The following is a 27518-nucleotide window of genomic DNA, read 5'->3' on the forward strand; positions in this document are numbered from 1 at the left end:
GAGTTCTGTATCTCTATCATATTAAAAAAAAAGTCCAAGGATGGCTGGCCGAGTCTGACTTTTCAACCAATCAGAGCCGCTACGTTCTGCTGTATCTGCCTGTGACATGATATGCTGTGTAGCCTGCTAACGTAAGAGATATTTAAGAGATATGCCAACAATGGAGTGCCAAAAGAATATTCTTCAATATGTACTTCATTTTGGAGATTAACATTCCAACACCAGCTGGAATTAAAACATAATGGAAGACCAACTCCGAAACAAAATATAACTCAGAAGACAGCAAGTGGATCACGCTGCTTCAAATACATACTCGCGAGTGTAATGGTAACCAGGCTTCGCAGCTCGATTGTAGTGGGACGTATTTACAAAAAACTAGGTGTCTGTATATGTGAGCTTGCAGGCATGTTGCATAGTCTGCCTCCTCAGTACAGACATGTTCAGAAACGCAACTCTCCATGCTTGCAGTCCCAACGCTCCTTAACTTCAAAGTGCATCATTATAAATCAGGCCACTCAGTGTGCAAATATAATTTACTTGGTCAAACCAAATACCGCTGCTGATGTGACAGGGGACAAAGTCGTCAGGCAAAGCAAACTACTGAGGCTCGCTGCCTTCAGTATAAAGGGTTCGGGGTTCCTGGGTTTGAAGTTTAACTGACAGACTACCTGCCAGTAATTCAAAGCAGCATAGAAAGCTCTTCAGTGGCCCTCGAGCACATTAGTTAAGCAATTCATTGTGGGATCTGTCTTAAAATACATATAAAGAGAATATTCCCCCTTTTGAAGGCTTTAAATGCGTGAAATATATAATTATTTTCTGCAAGAGATTTTTTTTTTCTCTCTGTCACTTGACCTACTTAACGGTTTGAGTTGGTGCTTTTATTTGTTGTTTGAAATGTATGCCGTATCTTACAGCGCTTTGGCTTCTACATGTGAGACAAGTGAAGTCATTTCAAGCAAAATGTCTGTGGGCCTGGTGTGATTTGGTCAGTGTTACCTATAAAAATACAGTACATGTCTCGGGAGTATGAAGTGAGCTCTTTGTGTCGGTGCCTCATACCTGCAGTTACATGCTCTCAATACTAATACTAACACTCATATCCTTATGCCGGTGATTATTGGTACAGACTTAGTCCAAACATGTACAATCTACCTTCTCAAAACTAAAGCCCAGATTAAGTAGTTTGCTTTATGTCAGTGAGAGAATCAATTTTAGCAAATGAGTCTGTGGCTGACTTCACAAATCCAGGAGCCAGGCAATCTGGCCAACACAGATGGTGCTGTGTGATGATGAATAGGCTCTTAAAATGCAAAATGTGTTTGTTCAGCCTGTCACCCAGCACTTTACAACAATACACCTGTCCTGCTGTATAACTTACAAGAATCTTTACTAATGTACAATAATCCTACGTGTAATTCTAATTGATACAATATATTATAATGCTGTGATCTCAATTAAGTTCAATTCATATCTGCAAACATAAGCTTCCATGTGTCATGTGAGGGCAAAACCTCAGTCACAGCAAAAAATATTCACCCAAATGAGTTGTTTCAAATAGAAGCGATAGAAGTTATAAAATATAATATGTACCAATATGCCAGTAAATACACTATCCTACTGTGTACACAATATATCTATTATTTATCATTCAACTCACTATCGCTGGAGTTGCAACAGAATTGGCTCATATTCACTTTAGAAAAGGAACTTATCTGTCTGCTTGAATATCAAGCTCGGACTCTGTTCAGCATTTCATTTAAGGAACTGAAGCTTGCGTTTATATTGAATCCAATAAATAGATGTTAAGCTCCAGTTTGGGCTCAATAGCAGATTTTAGGTTCACTCAACTTCTGTTTTCACCATCATAAATGCTACTGTGCTGAAATGCACCATGTTTGGGTCATGGTCTCTTATAAAATTAGAAAGAAAACTGAATTGCTATTGAGGGATGATGGCCCATGAGCCATGTCTGTGAGTTATCTTGGCATGTGTGTACAGACACATGGCCACATTTAATGAGGATATCGCCACACCATACAATCTTGTCAGCACCACTTATCCACACCAAGGTGGAGAGCAAAGATAAAAAATGTACCACCAGTTGTGAAATTACATTAAACGTTTACTCAGCATTTTACAGAAATTAATAGAAACAAAAACCCAAAAGGCTCATGCCTGTGTTTCATGCAAGCATTCCAATAATCAAGATGAATCAGAACAGATTAATTAGCTTTAATTTTCCTAATTCAAGAGCTTAAAAGTTATAATGAGGTTGTTTTCTAAGCAAAAAAAGGGATTTAAGGCTAATCCTCTAGATCCTCTTACTAGATTTACAGACAGAAAAATATTCAACTACTTTTTTTAATAAAAAAACATGTAATCTGTTTTTTTTTATGGTTCTAACACATACAATATATAAATTGAAGTTCTGATATACTGTATTACACCGCTGCATATCACTATGTAGAGTCTCTTAGAGTGGTCGGGTTTTCGATAACAAGCATTTACATATACGGTATTTGTTTGTGTCAAGCTCCGCACATGCACAGTTCACCTCTCATCCATAATGAATCAAAGTTACTGTGTGAAGCAAACTCCGTTGCTTTATCTGCCCCCCTGATGGGATAACTTTCTCTGACAAATCCCCTACAATACCAGCATAGATACTGTGCAACATCTTAAATTGGCGGGATCAAGTTAATTATTGATCAACTCTCAAATTGTTATCAATAATTGAGCATTTTGTGTATGTGAATTCCGCATGCTCAAGAATGGCAGCAGCCAAACAGTGATCGCACCAGCCCTGACTTATACATACATACCGATTTGAAATACTTTGTTGTGTAAAATGGTAAAATGCTGCTAATAAAGCAGATATAAACTTTTTAGCTTAAACTTGTCATTATGATGTTAAAACTGATTGCACAGCGTAACGGTGATGGATTTACTCACTATTGCTCTGGCACATGTCACACTACTTAATAACTCATATTTTACAGTAAATTCAGATTAAAATTTGCACAGAGATCTGTAACTTCGAGTGCATCACTGTGGTGTCTGCAACGAATCAGCGGGGCCGCCGACTTTGAAGGTACAAGTCAATCAGCAGAGAAATTTCAACACATGTAGGTGTTAGTGATCAACACGAAAGCATCCAAAATTCACTGAGAAGGGTTTAATTACTTTCTCAAGAACCAAGTGCCCCCGCTTTGAAAAATAAATAAATATAGACATACAGTGACAGCAGTCAATGATTCAATTATGAGCCTCGGGGCTAAATTCTATTTAAAAACCCTTCCCATTCCAAAGTGTCCATTTCGAATCCTTTCAGGCAATTACCAATTTATTAATGTTAAATCAACGGACTGTCCAAACAAAGAGGTGTAAGGTTCTTGTCTCTAGTTTCATTCATACATCCGCATATATTAATACTAATTACCCTTTAGGAATGAGGTTTTCTATTAGATACGGGTAATTAGTGGTGTGAATCATGCTGTAGAGCATTTGCATGCATTTGCTACACCTCATAGCAGTTTTGGCGCGGAATAGCCCCCCTCCCCAAGTAATGCTGAGTCATTATGAGCAAAAAATCATTTACCGGTCCTTTGCTTGGACATTTGGTTCCCTCAAGATTTTTGTAATCCGATTTTGTAACACTGAGTGGGTTAATGTCATATCTCCTCTAAATTTGCACCCAGCAGTTTATCTGCACTGTTGTCCTCAAGCGTCCTACTTTTTTGCACACAATACACATACATACTTGTAAGACGACTTGGTTTCCTGATCTGCTAGCTCAAACAGTTTCTCATTTGAAAATAATCTGGCCTGTCAGAGCTGGACTGTCAGACGCACACTTTCTTATCTACACAAGCATGTGTTCGAATGCCTAATTAGGGTATTGACTCACCGTTCATGCTCTCATTGCAGATGACGGATGTCGCTGATTTGTTTGAACATTACCAATGTGGGGATTGGATTTGATGGCACCCCGGATGCATACTTAGCAATAACTGACATGGTGCCCAATCCTTCAGAGCGTGTATTTGCTGATTTGGTTGCACTCCATAGAGATTAGTCATTTATATCAAATTGAACGAAAGTGCTGTGGTAAACTCAAGCTGCACATAATTTACATCTATGGTATAAATCATGCTTTCATGTAGATTTATAAGATGAATGCACACTCTATAGGTGCTCTAAGCACCACAAAAACTGGCTATAGACATGAATGGAGGCACAGTTTTAAATTTGGCTCATGTATATGGGGTTACTGCGTTTTACATGTCATAAGCTTGGCAGAAGAAAACAAAGAATTGTACTGTGCTTGTTGGTTATGCTTTATGGTGTGATTATCTTGTATACTTGTGCAAACATTTAAAAATAAGTCTTCTCTGGTGAGGTCCTTTCCTAAAACACTTAAATCATCACCAGACAGTTTTACTGTTTAATTTTTACTGCAATTGCTCAACAGAGTGATTAAAAACCCCTAATGTATCTGTTGGAGATTGAGGAGCCATTGAGAAGTGATTGATCAGTTGTACAGTCAACTGCAGGGAAGATTAATTTTCAGCTAGGGTGGAGATGTGACTCTCTGGATTGCTGTATCGGTCGGTTGGTCATTCTTCATTGTTCCAGAGTGATGTATCTATTGGAGGGATTGCTCTATATGTGGTCCCCCAAAACAATTAATCGTACAAATTCTAGGTGATGATCCCAACATAATCATTAGGTTAAAGGAGACATAACTGCTTTTTCAGTTTTTCCCTTTGCTCTAGTGTAATGTATAGGTTTTTTTGTGTATCCCGCAGTAACGTGAGCTCCTCCCAACAGAAAACACTGCTCCTGAAGCTCCCGAAACGGCTCGTCAGAAGTCTTGCGATACTTCGTAAGTGCATAAGTCATGTCTAGCGGCTAGTCTGGGTGGGTAGAGCGAGAGAACTTCCTACATGCGCTGGTAGTGGTTGACCAATCACAACAGAGTGGGCCAGCTGGCCAAGAGACAGAAGCTAAAACCAGGTGTTTCAGACAGAGGCTGAAAAGAGGAGCTGCAGGAATGGACAGTATGAGGAAAATCGTGTGTTTACTGAACATTAGGGCATGTCAACCTTTTCTAGTAATAGCAAGTTCAAATTATAATTTTGAACATGAATATGTCTCCTTTAAAATTTGCACTTTACCGTGTTTAGGGGGAAATTTGAGTTGTGTGACGGATGCAGTCGATATTTTAGAGCAAGTGGTATCCATGGCAACACAATAAACCCTTTTGAGTTGAAACTTTTGCCCCTCTAATGGTGACAACCTAAGAATAGCATGGCTGTCTTTCCATTTTTCATCAATCAAACACTTATCATCAGACAACTTTCCTGATCGTCAGAGTCTCACAGGGCTGCAGTAAGCCTAGGGAGCCTGAGTCTTGCTTCCATTTAGATTGCTGGAAGGATAAAGCTGGGCTGATTGATCTAGTTAAGAGGTTCTCCTCAAAGCCGTCCGCTCAGCACAGAGACAGGGTGTCGTTTGTGATTAGCCACACTTTGGATCCCTGCTGATGGGCATCAATAAACCACTTAAAAGACATGCCGGTTGCACTTTTACCTCCCATCTCGCCACGCCTGACAATGCCCCCGTACAGCCTGACATGCAAATAAACCGCATCTCATATTCACTGGCATAACTGTTCCTCGAGTCGCATCTCCCATGGGATTATTATTCATGCTCGTTGATATTCTGTATAAATATTCCATAGCATGTGCATCCGCTGCTCATAGAAAAGAGCCTCTGCTCATAACAACTGACTCCAGACTGGTGCCTCTCTACTGAGTATTGCTTTACTGGTCTAGTGAATGGGTTTGGTATTGAAATCCTTGAATTTCTATGTGATGATAGGGTTAAAATTGGAAAGAAGTAACAGGGTTATAAAGAACCAACCCCTATCTGTTAAACTGGACTGTCCTCATCCAAAAGTTTGTTGTATTTGGTAGTTCTCATGAGAGAATATAGAAAATAGCCAGATGAGAAACAGAGTGTTGCTGAGACAAGCACAAGGATGTACTTTAACCTAAAACTGAGTCCTGAGGTAAAGAGAAACAGCAGTGATGGACAGTGCTAATGTTAAAACATTTTCATGCCCCCTTTACATATTCATCCATGTTTATAATGCTGGCTTTCCAAGAACTGAAGATCCTTCTAGGGTGCATACTTCTCACAGATGGAAATGTCAAAACGCATTCTTTGGTCTCTTTATAGGCAAGACAGGTAATGTTCAATTAATTATAGCAATGACAGCAAAAAGAAGTCTAGTCAAATGACACTTTCAATTTCCATGGATATCCAACCTGACTTTATAAACTTTGGCAAAATCTGACACCCTCCTTTCAAATAGATAAAGATAATATGTTTCCATTAATATTTCACGAGGAACTTGTCATTCACAGAATGGAACACCTGGCTAATGAGAACATGTATTCCATCATTCTGTTTTATGCAAATGTGTGTACGTGTTTACTATGTATGACTTTTTTTCTCTTTTCTCAGGTGGCTGACGTGCTTCTCCGGCCAGGTGTCCATCCTGCCAGGATGCTGAGGAGGAGCAGCCTGCGTCTGGAAGATTTGGATCAAAAGGCAAAAGGACTCTCGGTGTTATTCAACACTTCTAAAACATTTCTGAGCTCAGGTACCATGGTTACCAGCCCCCCCCCCCCCCCCCCCCCCCCCCGTCTTTTTCCAATTTTCATCTCCTTTTCTTCTCTTTCCATATTCCCATACATACAGTGCCAACAGAATGTGCTCCTTAGAAAGTAATCAACACGTGGCAGTAAGAAAATGACCATCAAGCGGCATCTTGCAAATAATTTTACAGTACATAGATTTGCTATACTGCTGTTGACATGCTATACTGACGACAAAGTTCACACCATGGTCACATTATGAAAGCAGTTTCTGAGGGAGCAGGTCCCTCCCCTACCTCTCTCCCTCTCTCTCTCCCACTCTCATCCTTCACTCTTTGTCTCTTTTTTCGTATTTCATGATGACAAAAGTAACGTGCTTAAAAAATTTGTGCTATGCAAACATTTTAGTTTTGAGAACAACATTTGAGGGGAAATAAGCTGGGTCCTCCATAAATTACATTTATGTTTCTTGAAGGAAAATGTATTTGTATTTTTGTATGAATTATGTTTGTTAATACTTCCTGGTCCTCTGTCTTCTCTCCCTTGGTACCTGGCCGTTTGCCCAACAGATTGGCTCTAGCCTCAGGTTGTGTTAAAATAAGGCATCGCGCTGGCCCTCTCTACATGGATTATTCATAATGGGGCAACTGAAAATGTAATACTACGAGTTAGTCCCAAAAACCCAAGACTCCCCCATGTCACTGTTAATTAAATTCTTTGTTTATTTTTAACATAAGACCGCCGTGTCTTTCCATTGCACAATGTTATATGTCAGAAAAATACAGTTTCCATTCAAACTGCATGAACTTAGGATATAATGAGACTGACGGGGTTTGATTGTGGGTTGGGCATGGCAATAATCCAGTGTGGGCCCCGGAACATTTCTGCTGTTTAACTGCTTTGATAATGTTGCTGTGTGATACAATCCCACCTCTGAGTATTTCAAACCGTTGTCCAGTGTGACAAATGCATGTACCTATCACTGTCCATCCAGCTACACTGACAGAACACAGAAAAGACTTGGGCATCTCATTCATTTTGCTGATGCTTTTGTCCAAGGCGACTTATAATCATTGAGCAATGTAGCAAGACGGGCCTTGCGTAAGGGCCCACACTGGGATGACCTGGAATTGAACCCCGACCCCTTCTGTACCAAGGTCAGCTGTGTACCCCACTAAGCCACACCAGTTGTCCGGTATGCAAAGGCAGACGACTTGGTCAAAAAGAGTCCTGATCGATTGATGATCCATGTAATGATAGTTTGTAAAACGGTGGATCAGCTCCTTGTGTGTAAACTCTCCCAAATCCAGTCGAGTAGGATAGAGTTGCTAATATTAGCTGCTATCACTCTAATATAAAGCAGCATCTAGAATAGGGATGGGCCAACGGATTATGCTATTGTCCATCGCCGATGGCCAACCCTCCTGTAATTATTTAGAGCTGATATGAGGATGTGGTGATAGCAACGCTTTAGCATCAGGTTGTAATATGAAACTGCCCCTGGATGTTTACTATACTCCATTGCTGATGATAATGATTATTAGTGTTATAGCATAAACCTGCCCACGGAAAGCAATTTCGTTAGAGCAGGTAAACACACCTTTCAATCCGCTGTGTGTGCGCCTGTTGCACATCACTTCAACATGAGGAGAAATCCAAAGCTTGACTCGGGATCTGACAATCTTGCTGCGGGGAAAGGGGTTTTACGACAGCAACTGCACTTTGTTTGCAGTAACTGATAAAGCCTACCTAAAGGTTGACGGCGAGGGATCAAAAAGAACAGCAGAGGGGCAGGGAGAGGGAGGGAGGGAGGCGCGATACCTCTCTGTCATCACATGCCCTTTAGGATGGTCCCAGCTTTTATTACGGTTCACATGGCTTTCCTTTCATCAGACTGAATAGCGTCGGGCATTTTTTTTTCTCGATTCACAATCCCACTTGAGAGGAGCACTTTATGTAAGGGTACAGATGGGCTGTTATGCTCCCGAAAACCTCTCCCCAGTGAGCCAAGACATCGAATTCGACCTTATGCAGGCTTTCCCCATCCCTTCCCCACATCACTCTCATGATGTCTCTGTCCCATGTCCACATCGTCCATAACTCGATGCTCAATTGACTCTTTTGAGAAGCCCGCAGGGTGCAAGTGTTCTGAGCCATGCATGGTCCTATAAAAAGACTACTCCTTCCCCCTGCTATATGACACACTGACCTTGCTACCCAACTGCTGACTGCATCTTTCATCCAGTGACCCTCGCCAGTTTTATGTTTGAAGGTCACGCTGTCAACTTTGTTACTTCTTCATTCAGTGTTTCCTCAGATCAGGGTTACGGGGTTATCAGCTGTCACGACGCTGTCACGTCGCCAGAGAAGTCCAGTGATGACCCGGTCATCCAGCGGTTTCTTTTCAGGCTTTAGTCTTATCATACACAGGCTTGACAGCCGACCGAAAGACGGGTGCAGATTAAAAAAGACGTACAGTAAGCCAGATTCAAATGTCGGCTGGCATGTAGAGGATTTATTTATTTCAGTTCATATTGCTATGAGAATGACGCTGTAACGGAACATTACAAAAGACTTGGAAAACAAGCACAGCATTGCTTCACCAATTCATACTCATTCAGCTATTTTAATTTTCCTTTTTATTTTTTCAAGAATTACTTCCGATCCTCCCCGCAAATGTGAAACTTGCAACGAAGCCGCTCCCCCTCCCCAGATCCTGGGGGCCAAGATCCCAGCTTGATGTGTATGATGTTGTGTAAGGATACTGCAGACACCTCCTGTGAATGGACAGCTTGTCTCCTGCTTACAGCAGATGCAAAGACATCACACCGAAAGCACTGCTGGCAAGAGCCTATTAAACATACATTGTACACTTCCGTTTTTTTAAATGCTGTGCTAGGTGCCATCACAGATGTTCTCCCTTTCCACTGACAAAGGGATGAATGCTCAGATGACTCGGATAATAGGAATGCAACTGAAATTCAGTTTTAGTGTGGACCATTTCTGAAAGGGTGCCGTGCCCTTGCCGTTGCACTGCGCTTCCATAATATTATCAATCAGACACCTTGTGTCCGTTGTTTTCCGTTAAGTTTTGTTACCATACGTAATGCAGCACGCCATATCTACCAGTGACATGGTCTGCCTGTCCCCTAGTGTTCACGTAGAAGCCCTTCTATCTCTCCAGCACAAATGACAGTGTTATTGTGGAAGCTTGCTGTTTATATACATCTAAATCAGCTAATATGCATAAAGTGTAGTTTAACATCACAAACAAATCACGAAAGTTAAGGAAGAGGGATTAAGAAATGTCAGATCTATGCCTCAACACAGAACAATTGACGCCGGATCTGGAAAGACCAGATGTGCACAATAAGACCTTGATAACGTTTCTCCATGAAGCATGTCTTCATGAGAGAGTCACTTATAAATCAGTCAATGTTATGTTGTTTCCTGATTCCAGCTGACTAATGGCGTTCATACATTTTACTTAAGCCAATCAGATTTTGCCAAGGCCTCTTGCGAGCCAGTCGTCCGCAAGCATTAAGACTATCGTTGGAGCTAATTTTACAACTCCATCTTTTAAGCTTGGCTAATCTTTGACACTTCATCCCAACCAGTGTTGAGATGCCATTTAAATACTATTTTTCCCCTTTTTAAGTTTTAATGTTCCCTTTTCTCGAATCTGTCTGTGTTGTATGTAAGAAAAGTTCTATTATGAGTTTCTAAATTAGTACCAAGGGGGATATTAATATGATATCGCCACCTCTATATAATATTACATCATATATCTCCTTAAATGCAGTAAGTTCCAGCAGTGACGAGATCTATCTGCGTGCACAGTTGTTCCAGAGGGTAATTCTTTTTTGACCGTATATGCAGCTTTTCCTTTTATTCAATATTATTTAAATGTAAACAGTACAATTATAGATCCTCCATTTCATGTCATTACAAGAGGCTAAAACTATTGATTATAGCTCAAGCAGAAGCTATATTCAAAGTTGTGGTATGAATGGTCTGGAGCTGCAACAATTAATCAATCAACAATTAATCAATTAATCGATTGGTAATCAACTACTAAACTAATCGGCAACTATTTTATAATATTTTAATCAGTTTAAGTATGAATTTAAAGAGTTTTATGAAAAAAAAATTCTGGTTTCTTTGCTCCTCTATGGCAGTAAACTAAATATCTTTGACTTGTGGACAACACAAACATCCTCTTGGGGTTAAGGAAACAAGATTGACACTGTGCACAATTTTGGACAAGTTATGGACCAAACAACTAATCGATTAATCAATAAATAATCAATGATTAAAGCTAAAACCCCATAATGCTCATTTATCTGTCGTAACTACTTTCCGTAAAAAAGATCACGTGACATGTGAAATGAAGCATCATTTAACCGGACCTGACTAACACCCCCCTCCCAGACAGCCTCCCTTTTCTTGACAGCTGCCATAAGGCGAACTCAGTGTTGGTCCCAGAGTGCCACACTTCTTCTTTGAGTCATTCATGCTACAGTGGGACAATGATGTGTGACACACACCTCAAGACACCAGCGTTGCATCAGCTCTCATGCCAAAGTTAGCCACAAAGAGACATCTTTCTTCAGTGTCAGCTCCCAGCAGGAAGAGAAAATAACTTAAAATAAATCACATTTACTCAGTTGCTCACAATGTGACATTTCTGGATATAGTGTTTGAATATAGTATAAGTGTGTTGGTGATTAAATTTTTTTTTTTTTAAAAAAGCTCAAGCCACAGAAACGGTTGCAGTATATTGTGTTATGACACTTTCGCATTTGGAGTGCACTGGGGAGTGCAAGCGAGAAGCCGCAGCGAATATCCCACCAGCCTGTGTTTTTGTAAACATATCAGCACAAAATATTTGCCACGCAACCCTGAGCAAATTAGAATTTCTCGCTCTCGTCCTCCACCCGCCATCTCCACCATATGCATCCCAAAATGATCAGTGAATCTCGGCTCCTGCTGGCGCCCGTTACGCTCGCATTTATTCACTCACACTTTCTCTCTGCTCGCTCCCTTTGGCGCGCGCACACACACACACACACACACACACACACACACACACACACACACACACATTACCTCTCAGGAATGTCTTGGTTGTATTCTCTTTAACAGTGAGAAAGCTGCTGGTACTGGACAGGTGGAGGGCAAGACTCTTTACTACCTTTCTTTCAGTGTAGGCGTATTTTAATATGATTTTAGTCTTAAAAACTGTTCAAAAATGTACACCTGTATTTTCCCATTTCCTGTCAGATAAGATGAATCCAATCAGATACCGGCCCTCATGAGTTGTCCTCAAGCGGCTCTCATTCCCTCTGCTGCAGTCTGACAACAACTTCAGCAGAGCACAACTTCAAAAGTAAAGCATCCACTTTGTTATTTTTATTTGATTTGGTCAAAGTTTCTGTTTAATCTCATTTTTCAGCATCCCTCAGTTGAGGTTCATATCAGTGCTGCATGACTCCTCTGCTCTCTGTATTCTGTCAATCACCCAGTGCACACAGGAGGGAACGGACAAAGACAATTTCTCCAAAAAACATATTGCATTTCACACCCTGTCTATGTTTCAATTGAAACATCTCTCTTAGGTGGGATTGCATGTCATTTCAAGTTGGGCTTGACCGTGTAGAGGCTCACACACACCAACATACCTGGGAAGCACAAACATGTTACATTCAAGGCCACAAGTATTTAACACAATTCATTTTAAATAAGATTACAGATGCTTAAGGAAAGTTCCAAGTTTGAGTTTTAATTGATAGGTTCTTGTTAATATAGAAAGAACTGTGTGTGAGCCATCCTTTGCAGTCAAGGACCTCACCAGACACTTGGTATCTTCCCTGGTGATGCTCTCCCCGACTTCCACGGCAGCCTCCTCGTTGCCTCTTGTATGTTTGCTGTGGGGTCTGTGCCAGTTCCGTCGGCAGCCGAAACCTGCCCGAGACACAACAGAACCACCGACATGTTTGACAGATGGGGTGCTGGCTTTGGGTCATGAGCTTTTCCTTTTTTTCTTTCTTGCTCCACAATTTCCTCTTTCAATCATGTTCGACAGAGGCTAATTTTTGTTTCATCAACTTCCTGGTTCCATTTTCGTGTGAATTGCCGTATGGCCTTACTGTTATTTGAGGTTCTGCATCGGCCTTACTCTCCACACCTGCTGAGTATGTCAATTTTTATATACAGTCTGTGGATTTTTACGGAAGTAATATGTTACTGTGAGTGAGGTTGACATGCGTTCAGTCTTTCTCTATAGTTGCATAACATGAAGTATTGCTTAATCATAGTTTATATTTGACTGATCTGTTGTTGCCATGCACAGAGGATGTTGTAGGGTTTAAGATGATTGGTACCTTGTAGAAAAAGTCAAAAGTTTCGAAAGATGAAATATGCATATTTCTATCTGCAATACCAATTATAATGTTGCAATATGAGAATGAGAATGAGAATTTGATAGGTGTCGGGTTTTTGGATTGTTTCTTGTTTCCCCTGAAAGACAGCGCTGTCAATCAAGTTTGATCAAACTGCACCCACACAGCCTTGAGGAGGCAAATTCGGTTGCTACTCTCATTTAATTTCATAAATATCTATGGTTCTCTATCCGACTTCAGATTTGATATTTGATTATTTACACAAAAGTCTATCCATAATAAACAAGCTGTCACATTAAAATAACACATTTGCATTAATAACTAAATTCACAATATCAACAGCCAAGCCACAGTTTCTCCGCAGCCTCTTACTATAATTACACATTTAGGATCAACTTCTATTTACTTTGCTGTCTTAGATTATGTGACCTGTTAGGGCTGCACAGAGAACTCTGCCATTTTCTGGATCCGACTGTGATTACTAGACGTATGCGTTACAGAAAAGAAAGGAGAAAAAAACAACCCGGCTGAGCTGTGTCGGTGTGGCCCTGCAACGTTTGCAGGAGCTCAGACAGAGTGAGTCGGCAGCTGTATTTGCACTGACCGCACTCCGAGTGTCCGCTGGCACCCTGCCTTTCTCCGAGTCTCTCCTCAGCGCGAGTGGTTTTATCCCCCCGGTGACAGAGACCACAGTCCTGCTTGCCAAATGGCCGAGACTGCCTGTGTAATGCTGGAGGCGATCTGTGCTCATGGGCACGCTCTTGTGTAACACAGACAAACACACACACACACACACACACACACACACACACAGTTACTTTAGCTGGACGGATGCCCTTGTGCTCTGCACATGGCATCATTAAGAACAGGACTCAGCTTAAAGATTGCTGGGCGTTTTTTTTAAGCCATCAAAATGGTGACTTTCAGCCCTTTCCCACCAATAGGGTGGCCTTAGTTCAAAAAGCACTGTTGCCAGTTTTTCAACCCGTACTCGTCAATCCATCCGAGTGTCTCAGAAGAGCAAAATAAAGTTGGAGACCCAGTGAGAGGGAGGAGGGGACAACAGTGCAAGGTAAAATATCAGCTCGAGCAGGGACTTCACGCCGCGTTAACTCAGAGACTTAGGCAGCCAGTTGCCTCGTTGTGGTGGAGGTGTAAGCCGTTTCTTTTTTCTTTCTAGAAATGGAAACTTGCACAAGTTGTTAAGCAGCTTTTCCCCCGTTTCTCATCGGAATTTGAAATTCCACTCGGACCTCTTTTGTATTTTCACTATTTTCTATTCATGACATTTTACCGTATTATTTGACAGTCATTGGAGAGACACAGCCGTTGTAGTCAGCCTTGATATACGGTATATTGTATGTGCTTTACCACGTGAGCTACCGTTGTAGGGTATGTCATTAATGGAGGGGGCTGCACAACGCACAATGATACTGTATTTGTTGACACCGCAGCATTCCCTTCTTTCCAACAGGTAGAACAAGACACGCCCACTGAAGGTGTAAAAGTTCGCACTTGAAAACGTGTTTCTATATTAATTTGGTTCCAGCTGAAAATGTATTTTCCGAGGTTTAGGTGCATGAACCAGAGGGGAACCTGTTTAATGTTGATGGAAAAGAGTCTAGCTAGAGCCAAGCCGGTTGCTTGTCAGGTCCATTAATCGTGTCTGGGAAACTGTTTAGCGGCAGATTGTTTTGGGGAATGACAGTTTTTCTGCCATCATGAATGTTTATGATTTTTTTTGAAGTAATCAGTCATCGTCTTCGTGTCTGACGTGCTCACCTTGCTAATGGGTCTTCTGCTGGAAAAAATTCAAAGTAGATGTATGAGATTTCACACACTCTAAAGTATTCTGAAACAGAAAATAGAAAATAATCATGAATACCACACCGTCTGTGTACAAATGCCCAAGCTTTTTGTTCAGTTATTTTGACATGTTTCTTGACCCACTTAAAAAAAAAACCCGATGCAAGTGGGAGACATAACATAATTGGCTGCACAAAAGTAGGTCACCCATTGAGCTTTGAAGAGTCAATATATGGTATTGTGGAGCTGTGAAAACGCACTCCTCATCATGGTGATCTATCTAGACCCCCGCCGCTCTCATCTTCAGAGGAGAATCTGTTCAGCGGTGTTCATGGTGTCAAAGAAAAATCGAGTGCAGAAGAAGAGGCAAGATGGTGGCATGTTACTTGAAGGAGGAAATAGCTTACTGTGGCCCGTTGGTGTCAATAATTTCCCATCTTGTCTGGCCTGGGGGAAAACAAATTATGCAATTGCTGCAGCAGTCTAAGCTACATCTGTCCTCCCCTCCCACAGGAAGGATTTGTCTAATGACAGCTGCAGCTAGATGAGGCTCAGAGATATTTGACTCTGGAACTATCTGTTGTCTCCTCCTGATGTTCACTTTTTCCCTTCTAATGACAAATCCTTTTGTAACCACTCTGATCATGTTGTTGCTCTTTCAGTAGACAGCGGTGTCTATTATTTGTGTGCCACAGCAGCCAAACCTGATTTTTCGGTCTCGGAGTAAAGAATGACCCTCTCTCTCGCTCTCCTCGTCTGTGGCGCAGCAGGAAAATCCACTCCTGCGTCCCGTTGCAGATTTTCTTTTACTGAGAGATTATACAGTGCGCCTCTCAGGCACTTGACAGGGCTTTGTAGTCTCCCACATATTTCTGTTTTAATATGGCAGGCTTGCTAATCTGACACGGTGTGCACCCCTGTCACCTGATCACTGGCAGAATCCTGATATCAGAAAAAAAAAAGCTTCCCAAAGTGAGGGAGACAGACGGTGAAAGAGAAAAAACAATGAATATGAGTGTGGGGGGGGGGGAGTGGAATGAATCCCCCAGACAGATGGTGCGTGCACGATAGATGAGCAATGCAAGGCAATACATTTAGCACTGGGTGCAGGCTTAGACAGATTTAAACTCGCCCATTGCAATGAAATGATAAGCCATATGTTAAACTCGACTAACAAGCCCTCATAAACTTTGCATACAGTATATATTACATGATAGACTTTAGCGCGTACAGACAACAAGAGATTCTCTTTTGAAGTTCTCGGCTCGAGACGATGATTGTTCCATGACAGCTGCAGCACAAAATGATTCTGATTAGTAATTCAGTTTTCCTAGATGCTAGTTTCCTCGGCGTTCACAGATGAAGATGTTATTCGTGGAGGATGGGGTGTTATTTAAACTCGTTTGAAGTGCATAACATAGCATAGGTCATGGGAGGGCCATGCCCCCCACAAATTTGCATTTCATGGATGTGAGCATGTTAGAATACTAATACTAGTATGAGGAAACAACATGATGTAGGGGTTGATAAAGAGTCACTGCTACATTTTCCTTTAGAAGTCAATTGCGGGTATGGAGGCAGCAGATATTTGCTTAGGAGAAGCTTACATATAATAATCATGTAGGCATTCTCCATTTGAGCGACCTCAATAAATACATTTTTTATGTCGCCTGCTTAGGGCCAAAGCATGTTTACTGCTTATTTATAAAATTATGCTCCGCAAATAACGTAGAGTCATGGGTGATCTGCATTGTTAGGCAGCAGAAGACCTGATCCGCTTATTCAGAGTTTACAGTCGTTTAATCATCATCAAATTCTTAATCCCTCTCCGGTATATTATAGGAAACGTGAGGCAAAGACGACATCTGGCTTCAACGATATCACTGATCACAAAATGACTTTCTTTCTTTCTTTCTAATTGTGTTTGTAGGCCAGAGACTCCCATGACTCGATTCATTGATTTAGCCTTAATTAAATGTCATCATTTCACACGGTAACTTGAATTACCACCGAGTTAAATTGATCATCTTTTTAATTAGACCTGTCGTTTCTAAGGGGACGGGATATAGGTGGAGGACTCATTTGATAAGCCGTGGGATGAAACTGTCACTGGTTCATTAATCTTCCGGTGGCACTTTAAAGAGTCTTTGTTGGTTTTAGTTGAGAAGGTCAGCACGTATTCTTTTCATGCAGTATGTACACTGCTCAGCTCCTCATCTGCGGCATCTGCATATAAACCCCAGCTGAGCTGCTGTAGTTTAAAGGAGCCAAAGTCTACAATATCAGTGGCCATGGATCAATATGATGTCTTTATAATTGGCTGCTGGTGTTGTGTGGGTTTCTCATTTACTGATGAAATAATCTACATCCTTTTAGAGTACGAGGAGCCGCTGGAGAGCGCGTCGCCGCTTGTTGTACATGTCCTGTAATTACCCCCAAACCACAAAGATAAGTCTCCCCTCTAACAAAGCCCCTCTCCCACCCGTTCCATGAATGTTTGGGTTGTTAATCATACTTTGCAGACACACAGACAATTGCCTTTCGGGAAAGGTATCCGTGTAAGTTTCCCATTCCCCTTCTTGGCATCGAGTGTCCACACAAACGCCGGCACGCACACACACAAACGCACATACTCAGAGAGCATGCTGCCCTGTTAAAGCCAAGAGGATCTACAATGAGACTTACATTTTCATATCTTCTCACGGACTATTTCAGGTGACTTGGAACATTTTTAGCCCCTTTGAAAAGCAACTTCAAATACATGGCGCAGGAAAAGACCGATACTGAGGCTTCTCCTGCTGGTACTTTGGAAAAGCGGCAAAGAAATTCAAGCCATGAGTCGTGAGGTGATCAGAAACTTATTTGCAGTGTGTTCTTTAAATTTCAATGAGTCACTATTCACATACAGTTGTTTTCCAAAATGTACATAGTGTGTTTGAGATACATTGCTGTAGTACATTTACCACATTTAGTTTATGCGGCATACATGTTAATGTCTCGTACATGGGTTTATTTGTGTGTGTGTGTGTGTGTGTGTGTCTGTGTGTGTGTCTTGGCTCTCCTGCTGTCTCATGCCATGTCTGACAGTTTTGATGGATTGTAACTCATGTTGACACTTTATGCAAAGCCGTGTCCTAATTAAAGCCATAAAAAAAATATGGAGCAGAGAGTCCCCCAACGCAGGAGAAGCAGACTGTGGGCAGGCAATGCAACAACAAAAAAACTAGTCTAGCTGCAACAATCATCCATCATCATCCACCAGTCATTGCCAAACGACTTGTCCATTATGTCCAGATCCTTGAAGAAGAAAAAAAAACAACACTTTCACGTCAATAGTATTGCATTCCTGCTACATAATGATGCCGCAGGCACATTTCGACGTGTCCTCCATGAAGTATTTATAACTAGTGTGTAAACAGTTCATTCATTTATAATCTATCAAGGCACCATTGTAATATAAAATGTGATATATTCTTAGGTTTAATCATTAAATATTTGTTACCATGATATTAATTCAACTCCTTTTATTTCACTCCACTCTCATGAATGCCTGAGCAAATTCCATCCCGGTCGAGCCCAAGAGATGCAGCTGAAATCTCGAAAGAGATTCTAGAGTGTTGGCCTTGTGTCAAGAATTCATTTTTCTAAATAAAGTGTGACTGAAAACTCTTCATGCTTTACACGTAAACAAGACGGAGAGTCTGCAGCCGGGCTAGCAACTCCGGGCCGCTGAAGTTGTGTGAAGCAGCCTTTTTGAGACATTTCAGCCAAAATCACTTTTGTCAACTTCTTGTTGCCATTTGGAGAAACGTCATGGGATCGACGGAATCAGAAAACTTAAACTTTGTCCGTACAGAACTTTGCTGCGACTGGGTACAATCATTTACTTGATTCCCCTTTAATTACCTACAATAAATAAGGCAGCTTTGATGATTTACTTGTGCACATACTGCCACATGCAAGGTTGACACAAAACGTAGGTGGCAGTTCGGTGTAAGATGGACCGATTCCTACTTCATGAGAATTCTTATCCCGAGGTGAGGAGGGGAACAGTGGAAAATACTGAGTATTCTGCGCTGGTGGGATACCTGCACACAGGCTACATCGACATGGCCTGGGGCAGAATAATTCAGTTGTTGTTCTTGTTGGGCAAAAAACAAAAACCACGTCACAGTAGAATCCAGCCAAGACAGTGGGTTTTCAGTTTTGAGACTTGTTGCACATTGCGTCTTATTAAAATTCATTATTGTGAATAGACACCTGCACACACACAGACACACACACACCTACCTACCTACGTCTAACCTTAACCTAACCACTGACCAATCAGCTTTCTCTCCCAGTCATTGACTGGTGGTTTTGAGTCCTAGTTTGTCCCCAAAGATGACAAAAAATTACACATACACCAACGTTCAAGACAACACGAATCGCGCAGCAGCTTCTTGTTCGGCTGACTTGCTCCGAACTTTTCCGTGTATCCTTTCCAAATCACTGGAATAACGTCTAGCCAGTGTGCCGTGCATTACCAGTGCTGTGTGTCTGTCCCTTTGGTGAACTGATGTATCACGGTACACTCCTACTGTTTATTTCTTCTTTTTTCTTTTTGCAATCTCACAGAAAGCTGAACCACAATGTGAGAATGTTATAGCTTTTTTAATAGATTATTAATGCACCAAACTTTTCTGTGCTACCCAACAATGGTAGGAATGCACATATTTACAGGAGATCCCCAAACCTGTGGATTCAACTCGGCTGTTATTTGCACCTATTCACAAACCAAACATGCCTCTTTAGTTGAAATATATTTTCTTGGGTTTTGAATATACACCATCTTTGCAGATGCAGTACAATTTGACTCAGGTTATTATATTTTTGGAAACGTATTATTTACTAACAAGAACTTCACCTTCAGTCCCGCCCGGAGTATGAGGCTGATTTGGCCCCTCTCTAAATAATGAACGCAGGTTCGAGCCTGTGGTTGGGCAAGTCTTTGTTAATTCAGACATCTTCTTTTGAAAATTCTATTAGAGGGAGGGGAGAGCGTGCCAGGAGGACAAATTACATTTTGAGAAAGGAGACAGATGGGGATGAGGTAGATATTCTCATAAAGAGGTGTTGAGAAGTTCCACTCTGCTGCACACATGCTGCCGCGGTGCCAGAATTTGCCCAAACGTGAGCGCTGCAGAGGGATTCGAGCATTTATACAAGTGCCCGTCTGTTTAAGGTCAGAGTCCTGAGTATGTTTGTTTTAAAACATCCTCCTATGCTATTCACCAATATTGCTGCAGACATCAAACTCCCGAATGCTGCCATGGAAACAACACATGCCCCACATGGACCAACAGTAATCGCCCATTTGCCTCAGAACATTAAAGTATTTAATTGGTTCATTTGTCAAACAAAACAAGCACGTTGGCAGTGCAACTGCCAACTGGAACCGAGGAGTGCTTTCCTGTGAGCAGGGTACGAGCTAATTGAGGATAATATAGAAGGGTGTGGAATAAAAGTGTGTCAGCGCGCGTGCTCAACGTATTAGTAAGAAAATCCCCTCACAGAAAATGTATCTTTCTTACTGTCACCACACAGTCCAGCTAAATGTGTAATACAAGATATTATTTAATTAAAACTTAAAAAGCTCAGAACAGTTATCAGTCTCTCTCACACACATGTTATGTAATGCTAATTATTTTATCGACAAATGTAAAACCGGTAAGGGAATTTCTCAAACTTAGACAGAATGCAAACCTACATTAATGGGGTTTTTTTCCACAGGATTTTCTGCAGTTCACCATCCTTCTTTAGACCCAACACTCACTATCGCATATCGTGTTTTCAAGACATGGGCTACATACGCTTTTTAATTTTAATATGCCATTTTGAAACCATAACGATGTCTGTCGACACAAGCAACGGTGATGCGTTTAAAACGAACCACGCAGTAATGTGGACGTCGCCGTAGATCTGTTGTCTCCTGCGAGTCAAGAGTTCTCCACTGATCAAGCATTGCACTGCTGAGCTCATGTGAAAATCTCTGGAAGATTCGCGTTGAGCGAGTCGGCCCACGTGCCACCCCTCACCCGAATGTGGCAGGAATGTTCCCGCTGGTGTGAGCACATCAGACCACAGGCAACCTTTGGCTGCGTTCTTCATATGTGAACGTCAAATCTCCAGAATACGTTCGGAGTTTGAACGTGAAAGGCCTGTGTTTTGTCAACCCGTTCATCAACGCATAGGTATATTTCACCAGATTACTGAACTGCTGCTGTGGGCGAACTCTGTTTATAAATCTCTTACAAGGAAACGCACACGTTGCTGATTCAAGATGATGGAGCAGAGCAAAAAGGAGGAACGAAAATGAAGCACAGTTAATGGGGATGAAGTAGTTGTTTTTTTTATATACTGTACCGATGTCAAAACCAGGAAGAGCCCAGATAGGAAATAGCTTCGGATGGAATTGCATCAAACAGAATTACATTTGGTCCGACATGCCCCCAGTGACCAAATCTCTAACCTGAACCGACAACATGCTACTATCGTGAGCCTAGTGCGGACACTACTTGTGAGGCTTTTTTTGTGTGCAGCTTGTGGTAAAAACAAATAAGTCGAAATTCTATAGTTTGGAGAAAAAGGTGAGAATCCTTTTCGTGGGATGGTCTCCTGTGGACTCGCATGACTCACAGAAACATATTTTGATGCAGCAGCATCACGATTCCTGATGTTTGTTCTCCCGTTCTCTTCATTGTATGCAAGGCTAGATAATGTTTTCTTTGTCGTTATGAGTTGATGGATTTTTATACAAGCAAGTTGATAGATTGATAGGTGAAGTTGCAAATGCTTATAATTGTTGCTGGTGAGTCTTGATATATTATATTAAATAGATAATATCATATTATATATATTATATAATATTTTTATTATATATATATATATATATATATATATATATATATAATCTGTCGGTCCAATAAGCCCTGCCAAGTGTTTTCTGTGTATGTATGGACAAACATTTGTGAGTGAAACAATGGACCACAACAGAGGGAAAGCCAATATAGCGAGAGCAGCTGGATAAGCGAGTAATCAAATGTGGAAAATATTTACAGAGGAGAGTGAGAGAGAAAGGATGTCAGAGAAACCAGGGTGTGCTGCTCCTCTTACTGATATTGGTTGCCTGTGTAACTTTCCCGAAAATGATCTTATGTCCCTGTTTAATATTCCCTTTCCTTTAAGTCAAACACTCGGTGCTCATACTCTTAATGATCCTAAATCCCTTCCAGCCATGCATTATGAATTGCATATTGGGTAATATTTCTTTGGCTGAATATTGACAGACGTTTTAGCTCCCCCAATTACTTTGAGCTAATGACACACCATTGCAACATTCATGTTTTGATTTATTCATTAACCTAGCACGGCTGTTTTGTGACACATCACTCCGTCTTGAAGGCAAAGTTATTTCGCTCATCACAACACCGGTGTCAGGAAACGCTCAACACAAAAACAGTTTAATAGGAACACGCCACGGAAAAGGGAACGGACGGAAAACCTCAGGTGGACTGACGAGGCAGTCTTTCTCCCCCTCGCATCTGTTCTTGTGAAGTTAAAGCAAGCACGCCGCTCACAGTTTACCCCAGATACCGCGGCCCCCCTCCGGCAACAGCATCTGTCTAATGAGGGAGCACAGTGGCTCCTGTGAAGCCAGACATAACGCCGCTTTGATATCATGAGGTTTTCCAAGTCTTCAAGAATGCTACTTTGAAATGAGGATGAATAAGACATTTTAAAGAGGCAATGTCTAAAAAAAAATCTAACTCTACTTATGTGTCTGTACACAGATGCATTTCCTTTCACTGCTCTTGCAGAAACCCTGGTGTTTGCACAGAGAACATCTTGACTGCATGCAGTGTTTTTTGTCTAGTTCCCATGGTACCACACGATGCAGTGGGCATATAACGAATTGGACACAGTTAAAGTTTAATGTGGGTGGGTTTTTTTAATGGCTGCTCCAACCTGAGTTCTCCTGCTCCTGCAAGAACCATTAGTGCTGCCATTAAGTTTCTGTCTCACAGTGTACATCCCTTACTTTTTTTTTCAGTTCATGGTTCTCAATCAATTTACTTCCAATTTACTTCCACTTACCTGTTACCTGATTAGTTTACTGTCCCTGCTTTTCCAACTTAGAAACCCCTTCATTTAGACTGCCCTCCCCCATTGTTAATTCAAATGATGTCTTGTTAAATTTCGGGTGCATGCATTCTAGTGTTTGTCCTAGTGTTCCCCTGTATGCATGGTGTTTTCTTGTGTTTTTTTAGACTTCAGAGTTTTGTCTGCCTCTTGCCTGCTTCGGTTGCTTTATCTGGACTGGCTCCTTGTTGATTGATTGATTTGGACTGTGAGTAAAGTCCGCATGTATTGCCATCAGGAGCAGGTCCTTGTAGGCACTTGAGTGCAGTGATGGATGCGTGAGAAGGCGTATCTGCCGACATCCTTGTCAGACACCAGGTATGAGGGGTTTCCTTCATGACTGAGCGCTTAAATGAAAAGCAAATGATGATCTCTGTAGTGAAAGTAGATGCCACTTCTGGCCACTTAACTGTAAATAGTCCATGAGAGCCGTGGTAATAATCCCATGTGGCACACTCAGACAGACCTGTTGTGTTAACTGTTATGTCACCTCTTCCTCGTGGTCTATTTTCAATGGATCAAGTGTTGCAGGTGCGATGGTTCCCATTTGATGTCATTGTATTGACGTGACTCACATGAAGCTATCAGAGTGTGGCCCCCAATATAGTTCATTCATTTTGTGCATTGTACGCACGGTTCCCTGGTGAAAGCGGGAAGTGCTCAGAGTCTTTTATGACAAGTGGGGTATCTACAAATAGTTCATTTCGGACAAGAAAAGCACAGAGCACCTTCTCTCTGCAGCTTGGCGACCTTTTCTATACCTGGGGTTGCAGTTGCATCCGTTCAGAACAGCTCACACAGGTGGTGCCGAACACAGACATGACTTGCAAGGACTACATAAAGACAGAGGCCACCGCGTCAGGTGTCGCATTTCATTTAGACAGTTGGCTGATTGAAAATGGTAAGTAACTCCGTACATAACCGTCTTGTGATTTGCAGTCCAGAGTGACTTGTATCCTTGGATGTGAGCAGGGTCGTAAGCACTTGGTGCACTTAGTAGCTTGTTGTGAGGTCCATTCACAGTGAAAGCAACCATTCCCAGTTTGGACCACAGCAGTTGCGGTCTGTGAAGCGGTACTCCCCTCTTGCTGCTGGTGACTCCTCATTGGCTGTGTGTATGGCTTCCATAGGGAGTCGTAGCACCAGAGAGAAGGTTGGCCTTCTGTCGGCCAGTCTCGATCTGCAAAGCCACGGTCAAAGCTTCAGCCGGGGTCGGGTCCAGTTCAACTAGGTGTCTTGTATCCACATACTGGCAACATGCTGAGTTCATCATCACCAAGCAATTGCTTTTCCATATCACTGAACTCAGAAGTATTTAATATTCCTCGTTCTGCAGTCACGTTATCTTTTGGGGGGGTGCTCTTCAGTCTTTCCACCACAGATGCGTAGGTAGTACCTGCGTCTGGTAAAGTGTGAAACAGTCTTTTCCCTCTGAGCCCAGTGCAAAGAGGCGAACAGTGCGTTTTCTCTCCTCAGGCCAGCCGTCCCTGGCAGCAGTGAAAACCAGCAAGTAGTGTCTGAACAATTAATAACCAAGCCGGTAACAAAGAAAGAAATATATAATTTGCCTGTTAAATCATGAGCTGAGAAGGGGGAAGAAAAAGGCACATAGTGTTCTACACTTGTAGAAGAATAAAACCAAGGGTAAAGCAAGTAAATACCAAGGGAGACGTACACTTGGCTTCACTTCACCATGTTCTTCCTCTCTCTCACACTGCAACATTTTGCATATCACACTACTGTGTCCTGTTGCACTTTCAGTCTGTTCCTCACTGCAACGGTACAACACAACAGCCCTCTTATATCTTATATCTTAAATCTTATAGTGAGGGTCGACCCAACCCTCACAGTAGTTCTGTTGCTATAGGCCAAGACCAATAATACCATTCATAATAATGAATGATATCATTTTAGATCTATTCAGTTTATCCATGTGATTATTTAGTTCATAATGTACATTTTACTCGTTTTACATTTAGCACTTTTGGTTTCTATGCAGTCCAATCTGTTCACATTGGAACAGTTAAAGATTTGCTGTCCACTGTCTCTGAATTATTTCAAAATGAGGATCAAGAATTACATTATTGCCATTTTAGAAAAAGTGATGCTTTAATGCTTCAGACCTTGTTACAATACAGATATAGATTTTCATCTTTCTAAGTCAAAGGCCTTAGATTCTTTGGTTCATAACATGTGACCCCCTCAGCAAAGCCCACCCTCTTGTGCTATAGTGCAATAAATTGTGGATGAGTGAGGCTTTGCTCTGAAAGCCTTCACCCAGATGGGGAGGGCAAGGTCACCTTACAACTGATTGAAACCTCTTTTCTTTTTTTTTAAATGGTTAGGATTGTTTTGATGTAAAAAAGATTGTAGTCTTGAAAATCCTGTATAATGGAAGGCCACGCTAACATCACGGTACTCCACGAACACTGTGGTAAAATGTTAAATGATTGGACAAGATAGAGACGAGATAGAGCTGAACCACTCTTCAGCTTGGAAAAATATTAATATTATCATCAGGTCTACATATACAGTATCATATAATTCATTGAATATTACTGATATGTCTCACACTTGACCCTTTGAGACCTCAGGAGATCATTGCACAGAGGAAAGAAAGCTTCGGTTTCGGGGTTAACCTTCAATCCGGCCTCCTCTGGTGAACTATAGGTCTGAGTGATGGAACTCGAAGAACTCAGCACACGTACATTTATCATGCATAAAACATGGACATGGCCATATAACCCTGGGTGAAGTGGTCCAGTGAAAGCAACAACAGCAGCAGCTGCAGCTGCAGATGAATGAGGGCACGAGTAGATGTGGTAAAATACCCCAGCAGGATTCAAATGTGACAGGGAGATTCATCACAAATGGGCTCGTCATTGGAGGAAAGAGGTTGAGAGCTGGATGGCCTTCAAGTTCTCATCTGCCCACCACTCTCACATGCATAAAGAATTACAGGGGGAGGGACCCCCGTTGTAACCTCAAGGATATTCAGAAGACAAGGCCAGCGAGACATGGCAGGTGACACTGATCTTTGCACAGCGCGGAGAGAGACTAAATAGCACAAACAGCTTTTAAGCAGTAGCAATAAAGCCATAGTCCAATGACCATGAGAGGACATTATCCATACTGTATTTTGTTCCAGTATGCAGCAGAGTTTGTGTAAAATTGAATATTATCTTATCTGAATGTTTGCCAGTTATGTTTTATTTTTGTCCGATGATGTTGGTTCTTTACTTGTTCGGCTTGTGACCTCTTAAAGTATTTTTAGAGGTGTGCTGTTAAATGATGACATGACTCACAAAAAATGTCCAAAAATTGACAGTATTTATTACAGAATTATGCTTGTCCCTGCTCTTTTTTTTAAAATCCTGTTACTCAATTTGTGACCATTGGAATTTATCTTGTGACCATTTGGAGGCCCCAGGCCCCCAGTTTGAGAACCACTTTCTTACACTGTTTTTGTATTTTACAGTGGTTTGTTCTTTACCAAGGTATGCATTCTTTTGCATGTTTTGCAGGATGACATGTAACATAAGTACTGGGTTGAATTCAAACTGAATATGTCACATGCACACACTATGTACTGTCAACACCGTTTTTTTTCGCACTACCAACCAACTGTAGGTGTAAATGTGTAAACTTTGAGGTTGTTAAAATGTAATTTCCTCTCATTGTCAAGCATTTTGGATTTTAACAAGATTACCAAGACCTTTGAACGTCTCATGACATTTTATTTCTATCGAGTTCTTTCCATAGAGGCTCAACTTGTGAAATGGCTCCGCCTCTTGAACATGCAGGGTATGAAGGGTATAAAACTCCATACTGCCTTAATGATCCCTATAGGGAAGACTTTTCTTTGCTGTTCCACACCAGGGTCAGAGGTCAGGGTCAGCTACAGAGCAGCCTCCCCCGGAGGTGGAAGCTAATACATCCATGTGGGGAAGAGACTCATTGTCCTGCATAGGCATGGTACAGCTGAATGGCTGTTGGCCAACAGAAGGCCTCTCCCGCTCGAACGGCCATCTCTCTGTCACAACCGCCTCCTGCCATATACCATGCAGCGACTGAGCCCAGCAGTTATGGCACACATGTTTGCTAAGATCGGATCAGCTGCTGCCTGACTGACCACCCTTCACTCCCCTCGGGGCGTTTTGAATGGAAGAGTTCCGCGGTACACCCACGCAGAGGCAAAGAGGTGAGGCCCGAGGAAGGTTGTCGACCTCCATCTATCAGAGACCAACACCTTGGCACATCCCAACTTGTAGGCAGGCCCCAAGCATCCTTTCCTGTCATTTTTTTTTAGAGCAACCTGTTTTCCCGTGGAGCTGAATAAAAAAAAATTGAATTACTTCAAGTTCTGCTGTGAAGCATTAAACCGGCACTGACTGGATTATTGTCACTTGCTTTTTTTTCTACTGCCAGCACCAAAATAGAGATGGTTATGATAACATAGCGC

General features: G+C 41.7%; 1 long non-coding RNA gene across 3 annotated transcripts; it reads left to right on the forward strand.

Moving 5' to 3' along the window:
* LOC124850764 lies at window positions 1–27449 on the forward strand. 3 transcript variants are annotated; one of them, XR_007031655.1, is made up of 4 exons: window positions 5–131; window positions 4834–4888; window positions 6535–6673; window positions 26936–27449. It is a non-coding gene; the product is annotated as an uncharacterized LOC124850764 (long non-coding RNA). The 3 variants fall into 3 exon arrangements; XR_007031653.1 differs by lacking the exon at window positions 26936–27449 and having other exon boundaries at window positions 6535–7185; XR_007031654.1 differs by lacking the exons at window positions 4834–4888; window positions 26936–27449 and having other exon boundaries at window positions 1–131; window positions 6535–7185.
* Window positions 27450–27518: the final 69 nt, after the last annotated feature.

The sequence above is a fragment of the Scophthalmus maximus genome, chromosome 10 (genome assembly GCF_022379125.1).
Source record: "Scophthalmus maximus strain ysfricsl-2021 chromosome 10, ASM2237912v1, whole genome shotgun sequence".
Classification (NCBI taxonomy): Eukaryota; Metazoa; Chordata; class Actinopteri; order Pleuronectiformes; family Scophthalmidae; genus Scophthalmus; species Scophthalmus maximus.